The sequence below is a fragment of the Callorhinus ursinus genome, unplaced genomic scaffold (assembly GCF_003265705.2).
Source record: "Callorhinus ursinus isolate GAN/ISIS: 27379988/994484 unplaced genomic scaffold, GSC_fseal_2.0 scaffold59, whole genome shotgun sequence".
NCBI classification, from domain to species: domain Eukaryota; kingdom Metazoa; phylum Chordata; class Mammalia; order Carnivora; family Otariidae; genus Callorhinus; species Callorhinus ursinus.
The window spans coordinates 257486-277047 of NW_027397121.1; the positions used below are offsets into that span (position 1 = coordinate 257486).

General features: G+C 53.7%; 1 protein-coding gene across 1 annotated transcript in view; it reads left to right on the top strand.

Annotated features, from left to right (window-relative positions):
• The first annotated feature begins 291 nt into the window (after positions 1-291).
• The window catches only part of LRFN2 (leucine rich repeat and fibronectin type III domain containing 2), a 192195-nt gene continuing 172924 nt past the window's right edge, over positions 292-19562 (top strand). The window contains exon 1 of the mRNA XM_025862247.2: positions 292-771. The gene's annotated coding sequence lies outside the window, so the exon portion shown is untranslated. The remainder of the gene's footprint in view (positions 772-19562) is intronic.

Consider the following 19562-nt stretch of genomic DNA (forward strand, 5'->3'; position numbering starts at 1 on the left):
CAGAAGGGGGTGCGCTGAACGGCGGGCCCGGCTCCTGCAGCTCCGCCGGCCGCCACTGGGGGCTGCCGCGCCGGCGAGCTCGGCGGGGACAGTGCGCACGGCCCGGGATTCCCGGGCGCCTCCCGCCGCTGGGCTTTTCTCCACCGCGGGCCCCGCGCTGCCTCCGCAGCCAGCCCAGCTCCCTCCCGGATCTGTGCGTGTGATCGCTGTGCGTGTGTGTGTCCGGTTGCGCGCGTGTGCGCGCGCGCGGGGGGCAGTGTGCACGCGGGGAGTGCGGGGGAGTGTGTTTGTGTGTGTGCGTGTGGGTGTGAGTGCCTGGCTCGCTCTAGCTGAGACACACACACACTCACACACGCACAATCCGGCTGGCTCGTCTGAACTTGAAGACACCCCACATTCCAAGATGCCCGAGGTCCCTGGGAATGCCCGGGGTTCTTCGATCTGGAGAATCCTACCGGCGTCTTCCTGGGGGGGGGGATCATCTTTTTTTGTTTTGTTTTTTGTTTTTTAATCTGGAAGAGAAGAGAACAAGTTGTGCTTTTTCCTCCCTTCTTTTCGCTAAATGCCATGGATATAACAGAATAAGCCGCTCAGGGCTCTCCCCGCGTGGACGTCCGAGGCCACCATCTGCCTGCGTTCGCCGGAGCCGGAGGGCTTAGCTCGAGCCTGTCTCGGGCGGGGTAAGGATGCGTGGCCGAGCCGGGGAGCCCGGGCGCCCCGCGGAGCCGGCCTCGGAGCCTCCCAGCCGGGGATAGATGCTGCCTCGCCCAGGTGAGTGGTCGCCGCCACCGCGTCTCCGCGATCGGGGTGTTTGCGGGAGCTCGGCGCAGGGCTGAACGCGCCGGGGGTGGGGGGGACCCGGGAACTTTGCATCCCTTTCTTTTTCACTTGAGCACTCGTCACCCGGGCACTCGTGCGGACACCTTCTCTTTTCGCCCATCCTTATCGCGGGAGGTTTCCTTTCCTTTCTTTTTTCCCCGGGAGTGGGGGTGAGACTCTGGCGAGGACCTAGGAGAGTGGGTCCGAGTGAGGCCAGCGAGCAGGAGGAAGAGACGGGAGCCTCAGACGTATGGCAGCGTTGCAAGCAGCAGGAGAACTTTGCTGCCAGACCACTCTTGTTGCATCTCCCCACATGAGAGGCCTGGCTGGAGCTATTGCTGGGGGCTGGGTCGGACGCCACGGCTTCCTGCGCTCTGTGGGCTGGGTGGGGTGGGGTAGAGCTGGGTGCAGAGGGGTTGATTCAGCGCTGATGGAGGGAAGGCAGGCATCATTGCAGTTTGGGGAGGCAGGTAGGGCGGGCTCAGGGCCCTGTCCTGGCCTCAGGCAGAAGGCAGGGAGATCAGGGGAATTGTGTGTGTGCAGCTTGGGGCATCAGAATGGCATGATGAAGCAATATGGAAACTGGCATTAGCCATGCCTGGTTGGTAGGTCTATCTCCCACCTAGCCCTGCCCTGGTTCTAAGGTTGGTCTGAGCAGGGAGGAGGGAGAGGGATGGACTGCTCTGAGGCCGGCAGTGCTGTGCTGTGTACAAACCCTGAGGCAACGACAGGGAGGTGTCCTGCTCCCCTTCCCATCACCCCAGTACAAAGGACATAGGCAGCAAGTCCCAGGGAGACTGAGCCTCTGAAAGCCAGAGACTGAGAAAGAATGAGGAGTGAGCCTGAGCAGAGACTGCAGAGGGACTGAGCCAGGCTGACACCAAGTGCACGCTGAGAATCACAGACACTACAGACAGACAGACAGACAGACAGACATTTGGTGGGAAGAGGGAGCTGGAGTCCTAGGCATGGCTGTAGATGCTGACCCCCTGCCTTGCCACAGTGGTGTGTGTGTGTGTGTGTGTGTGTGGTGGGGGGGGGGGGGCGCTGTGGCTGCAATGGGCTGATTGGCCTTTTGGGGCTGGGGGAGGGCACTGGCTGCTTCAGGAAACTGACCCCCATGGCAGGGGAGGAGCAAGGCTGGGGAGGAAACTGCCAGGCTCTGAGCTGTGAAGTTGCAGGGACCAGGGAGGGAGGTTCTGGGTGGGCTGTTGTCCCTGTGGTGGTGGGGGGGGGGGGGGGGGGGGGGGGCAATTTGGAACTAATGGTGGGGAGTCCGAGGTAGGGGACTGTGGGGAGACCGGGAGTGTGGATCCCGGGTCCTGGGGTTGTGCCCTGGGCTGGTTGCTGCCCTTGGCTTCATACAGCCACACACAGGAGAGCCCAGCCAGCTTGGGACTTGGTGTGGGGTACTTTGGAGGGTGAAGGGGATCAGGGTCACGCAGGGAGGACTCAGGAGGAAGCTCCTGAGGGCCTGGTCTTGGAGCTGTCAGCCTCCGTGGACCACACCAGCTGCCGGGGCCCTTCTGCTGATGCTGGGATGTCGTCTTTCCCTTCTGACTCTGGCTGGGATGCAGAGTTCCGTCCGTCTCTTTCCTCCAGCTCCTCACATGCGTCTGCTCAGGTCCCCTGCCCAGCCCTCAGTTTAGAATTTCTGGTCTAATTCCTGCTCAGGAATATCTTTACTTATCTTCCTGCCCTCCCCCAGGGGAACACAAACAGCCAACGTGGCATTTCGGTCTCAGCCTCTGGCGTGGCTTCTCCGGGAGGTCGGCTCTCAGCTGCAGTTCCTGGCTGGCTGCACGGGGTGCCCGCCGGCGGCCGCTGGGGCTCAGGTTCACTGCTTCTCTGCGGTGCCACTTCCTTGCCCAGGCCCAGCCATCTGAGAAGCTGGGGAGTGTGGTCTCAGAGCGGGTGAGCAGGGAGCTTCCCGAGGCTAGACTGAGGAGGGGATGGATGGGGTAGGAAATGCAGATGAGGTAGGTGGTGCCACTGGGGAAACTTGGCAGCCTTTTGGCCACCCAAGCTCTGGTTTGGCTAGAGTGGGAATCCGCTTTCTTGTCTCAGCTGCAGCTCTGAGGTGGAACCGAGGATCCAGAGGATTTGGCCCCGGAGTGTGAGGCTTGTCAAGTCTCTCCAGCCAGCGGGTGGAGGAGGGCCTCTCCTTTCAGAAAGTCCCCTGGCCAGGGTGGAGATGAACACCGTTATTGGCATCTGGTGCCTTCCCATTCTGATGGGGGAGGCCGCCAGACTGAAAGCAGAGATGATAGCAAAATACCCACCAGAGATAGCCAAGTGGAATTGGACCCCCCCCAACAAAAGCAACAATTTGGGTGTTTTGTGATTTTTGTTAGGACACCATTGGTGTTTTAGGGTCCAGCTTATTTGAAGGGATAGAGTCAGCATATCATGGAATGGGACCTACACTTGGAGGGTCTGGATTCAAATTCTGGCTCTGCCACATCTTTGTTGGTTAACCTCTGGAGCCTCTATGTTCTCCTTTGGTGAAAGAAAATAATAACACGTGCCTCACAGATGTGTTATAACTTTGTTTGTCCTGGTGCTCCCCAAACCCCCTGTTCAGATCTGGGGAGTGTTTGGTTGGAGGGGGAAGGGCCCCTCAGAGACAGGAGGGTAATACCCCTAGCTTTGCCCACCCACCTAGCTGTCAGGAGGGTTTGATGCCATCACCTGTAAATTGATCGTTGAAAGACTCCAGAAAACTTTGGGAGTTGATATTCAGAGAGCAAATTTCACCTCTGGGACTGTGGCACCTGCTTCCCTCTCTTTCTTGTTTGCTTCAGATTTTTACAGCCATGCCCATTTGCTCAGGAAGCCCAGGCTCTGTGGTTTACAAGTGTCATCTGTCACCCTTCCCTATCTGAGGCTTGAGTGTGAAATTTCTCCCAGAACCTGGCCCCTGCCTTCTCTTCTCTGCTTCTGCCTCTTGCTGTCCCAAGAGTGGCCTCACCAGGATGGTGTCGGGTCCAGACGCACCGAAGGGGCACAGCTCCTGCTGGGGTCTGTGCGGGGCCTATGATTGGACCTGGGTCCCCTCTGTGTAGCTGGGAGGCACACCCAGCTGGGTAGAGAGGCTCAGACCCAGTATGTATTTAGCAGGGTCTGACTAATGAACCAAATGGAATAGGAGTTGAGAAGGAGGTCCCACCATAATGGGCATGCCTAAGAAAAGGTATTTTCAGGGAGCAAGTGGTCAGATATGAAGATGGGGACCAGGGAGAGTAGCCATGTCCAGCCTGCTCAGAGTGAGGGCAATCAGGAAGACTCCTTGGAGGAGGTAAGGATTTCAGGAAGAGCAAAAGCCCATAGAAGTCCACAGAAGGCAGATTTTGTTTTCTCTTAAATTCTTAGAGGTTACTGGGGATTTGGAAGGTTTCATGGGTGGGGTACTGAGCAAGCAGAATGGATATTCTGAGAAATTTCTGAGGCTGTCAGGCCCAGCCCCTTGAAACAATTTCTTAGTTGCTTATTATGTGCCAGGCACAATGCTAAGCACTTCACATTATTATCTAATTGAATTCTCCCAATTCCATGAATTTGCCACTATTGCTACCTCTACCTTCCAGATGGGAACACTGAGGTTCAGAGAAGTAGGGGCCTACCAGGTCACTAATACGGAACAGAGCGGTCACTCGACTCTCATGTCTGTTTGAATTCAAAGCCCACACACTTCACATCTCTGTGCTGCTTTGCCCTGCAGGTGAGGAACAGTGGCCACCATGGGCCCATGCCTCTCCCAAGTTCTGCTGGCCTCCTGGGGAGGCTGACTTCAGAGCCTCCATTGCAGACCCCGCGAGCCCAGCCTTGCCTCTGGGCATCTCTGTCTGCCCTGCCCACTCACTCCCACCGGTTTATAAGCTCCCCTCAAATAGGCAGTACCGTCCTCAGGGGTAGGACAGAAGATGGGACAGTGGAATGAGCACCAGACAGAGAGTCTGGGATCCCAGCTCTGCTGTGTGTGTGACTTGAGTGAGGAGCAAATGTCTTTACTCCTCTGGGGCCTCATTTCCTTACTGATGAATCAGGTTGCTAATGCTTATGGCCTGTGTGAATGCACTTCATACAGTGAATAATACCGTTAGCACTCAGGGTTATATTTGTGACCCCTTCCTTATTGAGACCAAGTAACTAAAATGTTAAATGTAGTACTTCTTAGGGTTGAGGGCGTGGAAGGTGGGCTCTAATGTCTCAGTTTCAAGGGTTAACCAATAAAGTCACAGGCCAGCATGTGGATGCTGTGCCTTTTGGGAAAAGGGAGGGTACAGAACCTGCAGAAGAAGGGCATGTGGGCCAGACAGTTGGGTGGCTTCAGTGGCAGGCAGCTAGGAAGGGACACACTGACATAGACATCATTTACTTTTGGAATCTGGCAGGCATCAGTGAAGGTTGGCTCTGGAGTAGGCAGAAGGAATTTTCCTTAGGCCGATGTTTCTAGACCTTCTTTTCACTGTGAACCTCTCCAAGGAGCCTTCTTAGACATTTTTTTCCCTAATTGCACCCTGCATGGATTTGAATACCACAGGTATAATGTATATCTGTTTATGTACTGCAGGTGTCTCTGTGCCTTGTATACCAAAAGAAAGATTTTTTTCACCTCTTCCAAGAACAAATTTTTGCCCCCTTGGGGGCACTGTTGTCCCCATTGAGAATGCATGCTTTAGGACTAACAGACCAGGATTAGAAAAAAGTGGATTATACTGAGGCTGGGAGAATCCAGGAGATGATGAGGACAGATTCACTGTGACACGTCACTTTCTCAGGGGTGGTCCATGGACCAGCAGCATCAGCATCTCTAGAGACCAGGCTAGCAATGCAAACCCCATCCCATTCCAGACCTCCTGAAGAGGCATCTTCATTTTATCCGGAGGGGAAGTGGGGGCGGGGTTGGATGTACCACCCCCAAACCCAAGGCTAGTTTTGAACAGAGGGCCAAAGGACAAGAGGTAAGAAGGTAAAGAGCAGAGACAGCCATGTGCTAGGTCACTGGCTTCTTAAACCACTGAGTCCAAATGCAGCAAGCAAGTTTAAGGAGCGACATTGTCTCTACTTGTCCTGATCTATCAGTCTTTACTTTTTTCCAGGTGATTTCCTTGCATTGTAGCTGCAGGATGTGTAGAGGGGTTGGGGGGTCCTGGAAAGGAGATGTGAGGCTATGTGTGGCCTGGCTTCTGAGCAAACAGAAGGCCAGGCCGCCTTGGGTTTGAACAGATCTGGGCCTTCTTTCTTGAATACCCCAAGACTAATGGGGACCAGACCAGCCTGAGGATCAGACCAAGACTGGAGAGACAAGACTTGGATTTTAAACTGTGTGAAGCTGGATTAAGTAACTAAACTGAGCTCTTATAGTTTATTAACCTGCATGGGATTGTCCACCGTAGACCCTGGGAATCCTTGGCAACAGTCCTGTATTAACAGGACAGTGCTGGAATGTGAGAGACTGCAAAATCCCCAAGTTGGGCTCTTTAGAGTTCAATGCATTTACTATGGGCATGTCCAGTGTTAGTCCCCCTGCCGGCAGGAGCTGAGCGCCAGTCAGCCTGCTCAGAGGCAGCCAACCTGAGAAGCAGGACGCCAAGTCTCTCCCAAGCGCCCTTCTTCTGGGTCATCTCCCCCAACCCATCCCTTCCTCTACCCCACTTTGACCTAGGCCAGCACTCAGTGGTCTTCCTTCTTGTTTGAACTCAGTTCCCTAATATCACTTTGGTCATCCTATCTCCCCTTCCCAAAGACTCACTGCCTGTTCCTTTCCCCAAAGCTAGTGCGCTCCTTCTCACCTACCCTTTCAGATCTGGTGCCCTGTTAAGGCAGCTTTAGTCGAATAAAACTAGGGGAGGGGATTCACTTTGGTCCCCAGCTGAGACTGTGGAGGCTCTTACTTCAGGGTACAATTGACCCTTGAACAACATGGACTTGAACTGTATGGGTCCACTTGTATGCGGATTTTTTTCAAAATACGGTATAGTACTGAAATACGCGGATTTTTTCCAAATACAGTTTAGTACTGAAAACATATTTTGTCTTACGATTTTCTTAGTAACATTTTCCTTTCTCTAGCTTGACTGCAAGAATACAGTACATAATGCAAAAAACATACAATATGTTCATCAACCATGATATCAGTAAGGCTTCTGGTCAACAGTAGGCAATTTGTAATTGAGTTTTTGAAGTAGTCAGAAGCTATACATAGATTTCCAACTGTGTGGAGAGTCAGGGCTCTTAGTCCCCATGTTGTTCAAGGGTCAACTGTAGCTGTAAACTAGGTCTTGCAGTTAGATTATTCTTCCTGGTCCCCCAAATGAGTGATATATGGTCACTCAGCCTGTAAGACTTGGAGGAGCTTGGGGAGTGAGCTCGGCTCAGGCTTTAGCTTGGGTCTCAGAATCTGATGAGAGAGAGATGTGGGAGCCTCTGGGATGATGGCAATGAGGGTAAAGGCATGCTTGAGCTCCTGGAAACCCCTGGAAATTTCCAACAAGGGCCATAAGATGAGGTCCTGCCATTCTGAAAAGGTATTGAAGATTTTGGGGTGGGCAAAGTTGCTGCCTTGATTCAGCCCCCCCCTTTAATGAAGCCATTGTTACACCCACATAGGTCCTGCTGGGGCAGAAAGGCAGGAGGGTAGATGGTGACCTGGGGTCATGGGATTAAAGGTTAGAGGTCCTCTTACAGCACAAGGCACCAGGGCTCATGGTGGCAGACTCCCTGCTGTGCAGGGGATCCTGGAATGAATTTTATCTGTTCAGCTCTGCCAGGATCTCATCCAGTGACTTGGGCAGCCCATCTCCCTTTCTGTCCTCGCTTGTGCAATGGGGCCCAAGGCTCCTCAAGTCCCTTTGGTTCAGGTATTTGATCTTTTGATTTATTAGTCCCTGAATCTGCCTGAGTAAAGATACTTCTGCTGAGCCACACAGGCTTTGGAAGTGATTTGTCGTCCAGCTTCCTTCTCATCCTGTTCTCCCAGACAGTGCTGACCTGATGTTTCCTTCCACTTGATGCCCTCTGACTCCTGCAACCCTGCCCCAAATCCCGTTACTAGGTTACTGAGTTCAGTTTTGAATAACCAGGATTCCAGGGCTGCAGTGTGAATGCCAGTGTCTCCTTCCTCCCTCACTCCAGGACATGCATGCACATGCACACACACGCACACTCACACACACTCCTACATACTCACACGTGCACTTATGCACATGCACACACACCCACAAGCAGACCTGCATATACACTCTCACATACTCACACATCTGCACACCTACACATTCATGGACATATACACACTCCCGCACACACATGCGTAAACATGTGCATGCACACATACACACTCCCATACTTACAGCTTCATACACATGAGCACATTCGCACACACCTGCACATACACACATTCATACATGCTCACTCACATTCACACACTCATACCCACGTATAGACACACATATAGACACACACACACACACACACACTAGCACACACTCCCTTTATCTGCTACCGCCACTTCTTCTTCGAAGACACAGACACATGCCATCCAGCCCTTGTAGGGCACTGGCCGCCTGACAAAGAACACTTCTGTGCATGGTCTCCTTTAGTCCCTATAGGTCTCTGAGCTGGGCAGTGCCTATGTTGCCCTCCTCCCCATTTGGACGAGGAGCTAGACTCAGATGGGGAAGACCACAGGGGTAGCAGAACCAGGATGAGAAGCCAAACTTCAGGTGCCATGCAAAGGTTCATGGTCCCAACAAAACTGCCATGGTGTGCTCACACCGGTCACTGTGCCTGCCACAGAACATTTCTGGGAAACAGGAGGCTCTCTCTGTCCCTGAGTGAATCACGGGAAGTTGGTTCCAAGGAGATGCATGCATGGGGTGCTGGAGCTGGCACAGGAGCACCCTGTCCTCTGCTGGGATGCGTGTGTGCTCGCATGGCTGTAGGGTGATCCTTCCTTCCTGCCTATCTGTCTGCTCTTAGAAGTTGGTTCAGCAATGAACAGCGCTGCCCTCAATCAGCCCCATGGGTGTCCCAACCCCAATCCGCCTCGTTTCCACGGAGCTGGATAGGGCGCAGGAGAGGACTGGGACTGGTCATCACCAGGGCCTCAACTTGCTTGCACTTTTGTGTTCCTGAGGCTGTAGGTTCTGGAATTTGCTGCCCACCCTGGGAGTGAGGTTTCCTTTCACTTGTTGCAGCGTGCCCCCTCTAGCCCCCGTGAGCCCTCAGGTCAGGAAAGCCTGGTAGTTTAGCATCTGGTAACCCAGGCCATGCTCCATCCCAGCCTCTTCCATGGCTGGCTGGTCGGCAGTCCTCACAGATTTCGGTGCAGTTCCACAAGCAGCTACTGAACGCCTACTGTGTGCCGCCCAGCAGGCTGGGTGCTGCAAAGATGAATCATCTTTCCAGCCCGCATGCGCACGCAGCCCCCTTGCATCCACCATCTGAGTGATCCTCCTGTACTTTTCCCAGTCCTGCCTATGACCTCCAGGACATGGTGGAGTTGGGGAGTCGGGGGGGGGGTCCCAGGCTGGCTTCTTTCTCATGCCTTCCCTCACCTGTGTGTGCGTGTGTGCCTGCGCAGGACTCAGCTGAAGGTCACACGTGATCTACACACCTGCAGGCTGTGGTGGTGGTGGTCGTCGTGATGATGATGGTGGTGGGGATGAAGACCACTTAAGAAATGTTCTCTCACGCTGAAAAAAAAGAAAAGAAAAAACAATGTTCTCTCACACCGCTTTCCCAGACCCCTCTTCAGCCCCATTTCTAAGCTGACATCTCACCATCTCACCCAAATGCAAACTGACTGGATGAAGAGATTTAGGGGCTGTGGTCCCCATTTAGGGACAGCTGACCCTAAAGGAACCATGTAATCTTCCTCCTGGCCTGGTTACCTGTGTCACAGGGGCTGAGCTGGCGAGAAGGGGAAGTGAGGAGAGGCCTTAGAATAGACATAAATCCCAGACCCTCTGTCCAGTCATGGCTTCTAAGCCCATGACAGGTGCGGGCCATCACAATGGGGAGAGGGTGGTGGCCCAGCATTTGAAGGGCCAGAATCTGGGTGTTGACTGCTGGCAGGAAGGAGAACAGGGGGGTTGCAAGTAGAGCGGACAGGTTCCTACACTTGAGAAGCCTTCTCTAATGGGGGAAGCCCTGCTCCTTGTCCTGGGGCAGCTTACGTCAAAGAGGAGGATGTAGCAGATAAACATGGCGCATTATGTGGGAACACTTAGACACTAAGCCACGGGGATGCAGCATCCTTCTTATGCAGGGACCATGTGTGCACTTGGGCCCCCCATTCCTAGGGTTTACGCTGTGTCCTGTTTTCTTGGTTGTGTGAACTCAAGCTGGTTCCTCTCTCTGTCCCTTGGTTTCCTCATCTGCGAAATGGGGATAATAATAGTACCCATCGCATGGGTTGTTAGGAAAATGTAATGGATTACTATATGTAGAGTGCTTGGAGCAGTGCCCAGCACACAGTGAATGCTGTGTAAGTATGAGATGTGGTTATTCATAGTGGGTATAATAATGGCATTTCCCTAGGGCGTGGAGAAGAACACTGTAGACCAACTTAACTGATACTCTTTTCAAATAAGCACCCCTTTAATTCTATAGCAACTTGGGGAATTTCATAGTACTCTCACATGATCCCATTGGACCCTCCCGACAATCCTACCAGGCAGGCAGGATGGACATTATGATGATACCCATTTTACATGAGGGGAAACTGAGGCACAGAGGTTACCAAAGTGGTTGCTGGTCCAGTTGGGGTTTCCATTCTACTTCAAGGCCACACTGTGTTCAGCTGAGGGGTTAGGGGAATTTGGTGGGGAGGGTTTGGGTGAAGATGGTGGATGGGCTCAGGACTGGAACTCCCACCTGGCCCTTATTGGTGTTGGGATCCCGATTGCTGGGAAACGAGGGACAATGTGGGGGGAGTCCATGTCATGTTCCAGGTCTGCATGCCCAGACTGGATCTACACAGCATGGCACAGGGGAAAGCAGATTGGGTCTGTACAACACAGTACATCAGGGGATAGGAGTTAGTGGTAGGGCTGTAGGACATACTTATTTGGATTTTTTTGAAGCTATTCTGAATGCCGTGGGGTGGGGGTGGAGGTGGGATTTGCTGGGGGGTCCTAAGAGGGCTGGGAAACCAGGACTGGGGAACTGGGACTGGGGGAACGTCTATCAGGAAGGGGAATGTCTATCAGGAAGGAGACCATCCATTCAACCTGGTCTGTATGTGAAGAGAAGGCCAGAGAGAGACATTGAAGGAGCTGGGAAAGCATCTGGGCAGGAAAATGAGCCTTGAGCCAGAACACAGAAGAGGGAATGAAGACTTCTAGTGGGGAGAAGCCAGGCCCAGAGGGATGCTTATGAGGTAGGGTTTTGGGAGCTCTGGGGGAGTTGGGGTACAGGAATAGATGATGGGGTCAGTGTCTAGGGTGGGATGTGAGATGGCGATGGGGAGTAAGTGTATGGCCATCAGGAGGGGACAGGAGTCAGGGAGGCAGTGAAGGCCAGCAGAGGCTAAGAACCCCGGGAGGAGAGCAGGGGTTGGGAGCCAACTGGGGCCCGGGCCTCTCGGCTTCTCCTGCTGCAAAACCTGGCTACCTGGAACCAAAGCACCACCCCAGACCCCCTCTCTCTAGGGAACAAACCCAGGCCCCAGCCTCATTTCCCAGCTATGGGATCTGCTGGGGCCAAAATCGTGTGCCATGTTAACTATGGCACGTAATTGGGAGGCAGGTGCTGACAGCTCCAGGATAAAATCTGAGCGGGGAGAGAGCGGCGGATCCTGAGCTGCGGGCTGGCTGAGCTTGGGGTGTGAGTAATCTCAGGCCGGGCCCCCCCCCCCCCGCCCCACTGCTGCTCTGTGGCACCAGGCTGCTATTTACTGCATATTGGTTTTTAAATTACAGTACAACATTGATTCCCTGCTCTTCAAGTTCAGGCCTCACTCGCCATCCCTGTCTCACTCCACCTCTCTCTGCCTCTTCTCCTCTTCCTCTGTCTGTCTTGTCTCTCTCTCCACTCGGTTTTTAATGCGGAGTATTATCTTACACTGTATCGTAACCCTCGAGTATTATGTTTATATTACCTGATATTTATGAGAGTACATATTCTGTTCATCCCTTCCACATAGGCAACAGCCCTTGATAGTTTGTCAAGCTCGGCTTGCAGCCATGTTTATCTACTTTGGACCCCAGGACAGTGAGGAAGTAGGGCAAGCAGAACTGTCTCCACCTAAAGGTGGGGAAACTGGGTTCAGAGAGGCTAATGGAATGACCTGGTCATGCTTGGATTGAATGGTATGATATTATACCATCAGGATAATGGCTTCTGGGTACTGAATGCTTACGCTGGGTCTGGCATTGTCCTAATGTAAGCTTTATGGACTCGTTTTATCCCCACATTAGTTCTGTGGGGTGGGCACTGTTATGAGTTCATTTTATAGGTGAGGAAATGGAGGCCCAGAGAAGTCAAGTAGCTTGGCCCAGGTCATGCAAATCAGAAGAAGGCAGAGCTTGGATTCGAGGCTCAACGGCATGGCTCCTGAGCCCACACTCTTGTCTGCGATTCAGACTATCACATGCTGTGACCCCTGAGCTGGAGCGGGGTTAGAGGATTGGGGCAGGGGGCGAGGTGGCTTCCCCGTGTTACTAGAGGCATTCTTGGCCTTACACACCTTCAAGGTCTGTAATCGCTTTGCTGCACTTGAGGGAAAGACAGGGATCCTTGCGCTAGCTGGAAATGCCCCCAGAGTGGGGGCTGTGTACCTGACTGGGCCCCCAGTATCTGTAATTCGGGCTGCCAGGCCAGGGCAGGAGGGCGGGCACAGGGGAGTGGTGGTGGACGCACAGGCTGGGCAGCTCGCAGCCTGCCTGCCTCCTTCTTTCCCATGTCCCTGGAAGCAGGCTGCTGTCCTGACCTCCATGAGGTCCCGATGGACTGCCTTCGTGCACTTACCCTCACCCTTTGGGTTTCAGCTCCAATCATAGGCAAAGCTGCTTGGGGGCCAGGCCCATCTCCAAGCCGGACTTGGCTCCCAGGAGCCCAGCAGGCCAGCGGGCCTCAGAAGAGTTGGTGGCGGTGTCTGGGGGCCCTGCATGTTCGGCTGCATCCAGCCCCATCCCTGACGGGGTGGTGTGGGGAGGCTGCAGAGCATTGCCCTCTGCGGCCTGAGACTCCTGTCTGAGCAGAAGTTTAGAAAGTGTCCTGGCTTCACTCGGGACTATAGCCACGGGCCCTTCCTCTCCAGCTCCAGACTCCTCACAGTCCCTGCCTCCTGCCTCCATCCTGAGCAGATACTGCCATGGCCTGGGTCTGGGTCATATAACGCAGTCTGCTGTGGCTGGGAAGCTCATCTCACTGTCCCCACTCTCTTTCTCATGGGGGAGAGGAGGCAGGCATTCTGAGACAAGCAGGAATGCCCTGCGCCATCTGCCTCTGCACGGCCCCTACTAGGGGCAGGGAGGAGAGTGAGCAACGGGCCCTGAGCCTGAGGATGTTACTGTGGCCTGGCTTACTGGAAATAAGCTATCCCGGGGGGGAGGGGGGCGTAGGCTGCATATCTGTGCTTCCATGGACCCACTGCAAAGTGGCACTTTGGGTGCCCAGGCTCCCTTGCCAGGCTCTGTACCATCTGCCCTTGCTAAGGACCCTCAAGCTAGGAAAATGTCAAGTATAAAGTAAAGGGACCCTTCCCTTCCCTCCCATGGGCTCAGAATCAGCAGCTCACACCCCATGCAGAACACAAACTGGCAACATCATTCAGGGGGTGATGCTTTTTTGTTTTTATTAATTGGTACTATTTATTGAGCACTTGTTATATGAGGGGAAGTCTAGCCCAGTGATTGAGGCCCAGGAACCCAGCAGCCTGGGTTCAAATCTCAGCAATTGCACCTATAAGCTGTGTGACCTCAGGCAGTCCACTCCCCACTGAGCCCAATTTCCTCCTGTGTAAAATGGGGCTCACACCATCACCAAGTCCCCAGGCTTATGGCTAGAGTATGAAATGAGTGAATGTCTATAAAGCACTCCAGTGCCTGGTCCGGGGTGTGGATTAAGTGTCTGCTGGTGCTGCGATCGACATGCTTTCTCTCCATTAGTTCCCTCACTATCTTTGCAAAGTGGGTATTACCACTCTCTGGGCAGATGTGGAAACTGAGGCTCAGAAGAGCAAAGGGGTTGTTTGCTTGGGACTGAAGGGATTCCTGGGATGCAGGACTTTCAGTTTTAAAACCAGGGAAGTTCCAGGCCAACTGGGATGAGTCCCAGGTCCCACAGAAACTGCATGGCTGAGCCAAAATTTAAACCCAATCATGTCTGATTCTTACTGCCCTTAATGACCACACTAGCCTCCCTTGGGGCCAGTGCCTCTCTTAGCTGCCCACATTTGCTGAGCCCTGGCAGGCAGTCTCCTATTTCATCCTCACAAAACCTTGTGAATTAGATAGTCTTATCCAAAGCGTACCAAAGAGAAAACTGAGACACACAGAGAGGTCAAGTAACTTGCTCAGGGTCACCCAGCCAGGAAGTGGCTGAGGTGGGATTTGAGCCCGGGCTATCGGGAGCCCATGCCCTACACTCCTGGTCTCTCTGCTACACCTCCCCTTGCATCTCTTCCCAGTTCCCTCCAGGGCACATGGTCTCCTTTCTTCATCCCAGCGGCCTGAGGAGTAGACAGGGTAGGTACTTTTATCCCATGTCACTGGGGTTACAGGTCAGAACACAGACGTTCAGAGAGGTCAAGTAACTTAGCTAACGTCACATAGCTTGTAAGTGACAGAAGCAGGATGAGGTTCATCAGAGGCTCTCGGCTGGCGCTTCTTGCTGTGGTTTCCTTGTTCGATAAGTGGGAGGAGGCCCCCAGCTGAGCCCAGTGCCGTTCAAATTCCTAGAAGGCAGGAGGTCTAGGTCATCACTGGGTCCCACGTGCAGAGGGCTGGTTCCCATGCTCGGGCTCCAGGATGTCATCTGACCCCCCTGGCAGGTAGAGGAGGCAGCCTGCCCCAGAATGGGCACGCTGCCAGTCCCACCGCCCCACGCCCCCGCCCACCCTCTGGGGACTGACTGCAGCATGGGCTGTGTTTTCCTGGAAGGGCAGCAATAGCTCTATTAACCCCAGGCTTGTTTCTGAAGCAACTAAATAAAAGAATTGGGAAAGACAGTGACAAGAGTCTATAAATTCTGAATGATGTTCAGGAAAGTGGCCTGGACCTTAGCGCCCATAAAACCCAGGCAGCCTGCTGGGTTGGGGGTGATTTATGGAGCCCTTCATCTGCCTTGGGGTCACCTGCCCATCAAGCTTCCCACTTGTGAGGTACTTTTCTTTTTAACTTCCAAGCTCTTTTCATAGTTGTTGGCATTGTGTGGTTGTCCTCGAGCCACTCACAGGGACAAATTACTCCCCCATTTAACAGATGGGGAAACCGAGGCATGGAAGGATTGGCGAATAGCCTAGGCACGCATAGTGACCCAGGTCCCTTGACTCTGGGTCAATTCTTACTAACATTTATACTGATTAGCCTTTACTACCTGCCGAGAATGTTCTAAGCACTCTCTCTATGCATATTAAGTCATTTAACTCCCCCCCACCAACCACCTGAGGACATAGGACTGTTGTCACTGGGGTTTCTATTTTATAGTGAGGAAACTGAGGCAGAGAGAGTTTAAATGACTGGCCCAGGACCGACCACACAGCTGGGACATAGCAGAGCCAGGATTTGGATCCATACCCTCAACCATCGTGCTGTTAGCAAAGAGACAGAATGGCCTGTGGGGGTGTGGAGGGGCCCCTGCTGTCCCTGTAGGACCTGGCTGGCTGCCCCTGCCTGGGAGATGGTGCTTTGTGCTCTGGCCAGCTTCAGTGCCACCAGATAAGGACATTCCTGAAGGAACAGTGAGGGCAGGCAGGTGGCAAAGTGCCATGGACAAAGCCCTGGGTTGGGAGTCTGGAAGCCTGGCCTCAGCTCTGCCACCTGCTGGCCATGGGACCTGGGTGACCCCTCTGAGCCTCCCAACCCTTTGCCTCTGCCCTGATCTGATCTGGACAGAGGTGGGGCATCACATGGTTTTCGGAGTGGGGGGCCTGGCGGTGGTGATGGCGGCAGAAGGAGGAACACAGAAGCTCCAAGGCCAGACCAGGCCCTACCCTCACTGTGGAAGCCCAGAGCAGCTGCCCAAACTGCAGTTAAATACCTGGGCTATTTACAGTGTCTGGCACTGCCTGGAACTTGGAGGTTCTGCTGTTTTAGGAGGGGTCTGGCCTGAGGCCACCTCCTTCCCCATTGCCCTGCCTAATGGAGTTTACTGGAGGTCAGGGGAAGGGACGGGCTTGGCCACTGCCCGTTACCTATGGCGCTAACACGGCTTTCCCATCAGGTGCTCATCCACGAGTGTAGGGTGAGGGGCTTTGCTGGGGGCAGTGGGGGTGCAGCATCCTCTTCTTCTGGCCAAGGTCTGTGAAACCCCAGATCTATGGAGGAGAAAGTGAGCAGAGGGACCTCTTCTGGTTCCTTCCCTTCCTTGGCATTCTTTGGCACACTGCCGGCCTGGTGCCTCCATTCACCTCACTTGCAGATGACAGGTGTTTCCTGAGCTCCTAGTATTGGTCAGCTGCTGGGCTACACAGGTCAGCTAGACCTGGTCCCTGCCCTCAAGGTGCTGCCCGTCTGGCAGGGGAGGCTGAGAGGTAAACAGCCAATTATAATACACGCTAACAGAGCTCGATGGGAAGTGAGGAACCAGGAGAGCTTCTAGGAGGAGGTGATTCTCTCTGGCTTTTGCTAAATGGCCGCAACAGCCTCCTGAGGCCCCTGCCTCCCCAGGCTCCCCTAGCCCAACCTCAGACAGTGTGCATGCCTTGCTGAAGACTCATTGACCTCAGGGTAAAATCTGAATTCGTTGGGTGGCCCGCAAGGTGCTGGTCCCATCAGCTTCTTTCCCCAGGCTGTGCCCACCCCACAGTTCCCAGAGCACGTCATGCTCTTTCCCACTTCTGGGCCTTTGGGTTCACTGGGTCCCCTGCCTGGAACACCTTTTCCCCACATCCAGCTTGGCTGGATCCTTCTTCAGGTGTCTGCTGAAATGTTGCTCCCAGGGGATGGCCTGAAACACCTCCCCGCTGCCCCCCAGGCTAAATTTGGCCCCTTGCTGCTTTCATTTGGGGCAGCTTTTGTTTTTTTTCCATATCCTTTTACCTACTTGGTATTTGCTTATTTGTTTATTACTTCTCTCTTGCAGCCTGTGAACAACATGAGGGCCTGAGGTGCCTGGTGCTTAGACTGGTCCTGTGGCAGTGCTCACCAGCTGTGTGACCCTGGGGAAGTGACTTCCCCTCTCTGTGTCCCAGTTTCCCTTTGTGTAGATGGGGAGAATAATAGGACCTGCCCCACAGAGGCATTGTGCTGGTTTAATGATGGTTTAATATAAAGCACTTAGAGCAGTGTCTGGCACGTGGCGAGTGCTCAATAAATATTAGCTATCATCATTATTTTTATATCCAGTGCTTAGAATAGTGCCCGACTCAATGAATATTTAATGATTCGATGAGACACCTGGGCTGAATCTTCAAGAGAGTAGGTTGGGGTTGGTTAAAGAGAGAACAGTGGATATCAGTCTTGGCTGTGCACTGAAGTCACCTGGGGGCTTTAAAACCAGTGATACCTCCGCCCCACTCCCAAGAGAGTCTGATTTCACTGTTCTGGGTGTGGCCGGGCCATTGGAGGTTTCAGGCTGTCCTGGGACTCTGATCCCAGGGTTGTGAACATCGGAGACGGGGAGAGGTAGGCATTCAGGGCAGCAAGAACGTCCTGCCGCTGGAAGGGCCTTGCAGGGAGAAGACCTTGAAGAGGGTTATAGAGAGAGACCAGGGGTAGGGAGTTGAATGTGGCCCAGGAAGGCGGGGCTCCATGTGCCATACTCAGGAGCTCAGGTTCGGCTTGTGGGGAAGCCAGTAGGGAGCTTGGAAGGCTTTTAAAAGCTGGGAATGACATGGTCTGATTTGCCTGTAAGGATATTGGCCTGGGTGGATGTGTGGAGGATGGATTACCGGGAGTGAAATAGAAGGCACGCAGATCAGAGCATAGAAGGCCTTCTGCCACTGTGAGAGCGGCTCAGGGCCTGGCTCATACAGGGAGGGCTACGTGCTTGTCCCCCACTTAATGACTTAATCCTCCTCGGCATGTCTGCACAGTGAAATCTGGTCAGTGCAGGACTCCTGCTTGCCCCCCTGCCCCCAGCTACAGCTACAAGTCACGTGGATGTGACCCAGGTGGGTGTCGATAAACCTCATCTCCTCCTGGCCAACAAAGGGCTCTTCTGTCTGGGTTCTAAGGCACAATGAAAAGTCTATTCCACAGCCCCTGGGCCCCCCCGAGCTGGTTGTTCCAACCGGGAAGTCCCTCCCAGGCCCACCTCCTGGTCCATGATGCCCTCCCAGCCTGAGATCTGAATGTACTAGTTTCTGCTCAGGTTCCAGGCTGGTCCACCGTCGAAGCACCAGGCTCCCATCCTCGGGGCTTCTCAGCAGGAGCTCCAGAGTCAACTCAGTCTTCCCCTTACCTGTTTTATAGGCGGAGGTCATGCTTCCGGACCCCCAGCTCCCTGGCCACCAAGCTGTTCCCATCTACGTGTTCAGTTGTCCTCTGGCACATGGATGTGGGTCCCAGAGCTGCCTTTGGGTGGCAGGGCTCTCGATAAAGTGACCCACGTCCTTCCCACAGTACCACGCTGCATATCACCCCATGTCAATGGGTGCTCCAACCTGGCTCTGACACTTACTTGCTGTGTGATTTTGGGCAAGTCATTTGACCACCCTGTGCCTCAGTTTCCTTGTCTACAAAATGGGGTGAGAACTCACAAACATTGAGTTAGTCCAGGGCCACCAGCCATGGTCATGGGTTTGACTGGCATCCAGTTCAGAGGACACCATAGTGTCCACCATACTTACCACCATGTTTCTTAACGTTAGGGAAGGATTTGGGACAGGACAGGCTAGAAAGCATCTTCATTTTCACCTCGTGGGAGGCCCCGCCGCTGCCCACATGAACAACTTTTTTTACCCCACACCCCGTTGGGCCTGTCCTGACTAACCGCCGAGATGCATGGGAGTCTCCTTGCTACAGAGAAGCTGCAGCCTCAGTTTCCTCCCATCTCTATACCATCTTAGAGATCTAAGGCCCACCTGCAGGCTCACAGTTCCTGGGGCCCATGGATCGGGGGTTTCACAGTACTCGGACAAACACCACAACCCAGGTGCTCTTTCCCTGTATTGTGGAAGGACAGCCCAGGCCGTTTTCGCAGGGAGACCTAGGCCAGGCCAGGCCACCGGCAAGTCTTTAGTCTATCTGTACCTACTGTTTCTCCTAGGGCAGGACAGTTGGGAGACTACTGTCAACCGTAAAGGCAATAGAGAGACAAGAGAGGGGAGAAACTGCAGACCACCTGGGAACAGTGAATCTTGTTTTAACATTGTGGGGGTAAACTGATCAGCTGGAGGCTGGCAAATTGGTTTGTCCGGGCATTTCCGTTCTTGAGCAGGCTGTCTAGGGGTGTCAAAGAACACAATGACATCATTTTGTTTTTCCTCTCAGCATGGAGGATAACTAGAAACCCAGACCCAGAGAAAGAGTGTCCTGTTCTCTTCTGGGTGGGACATGGGGATGAAGACCCTGGTAGCAGGAGGCTGTTCTCTTCTTGAGGGTCTTCCCTCTGTACTTCTTTTTCTCTAGGAA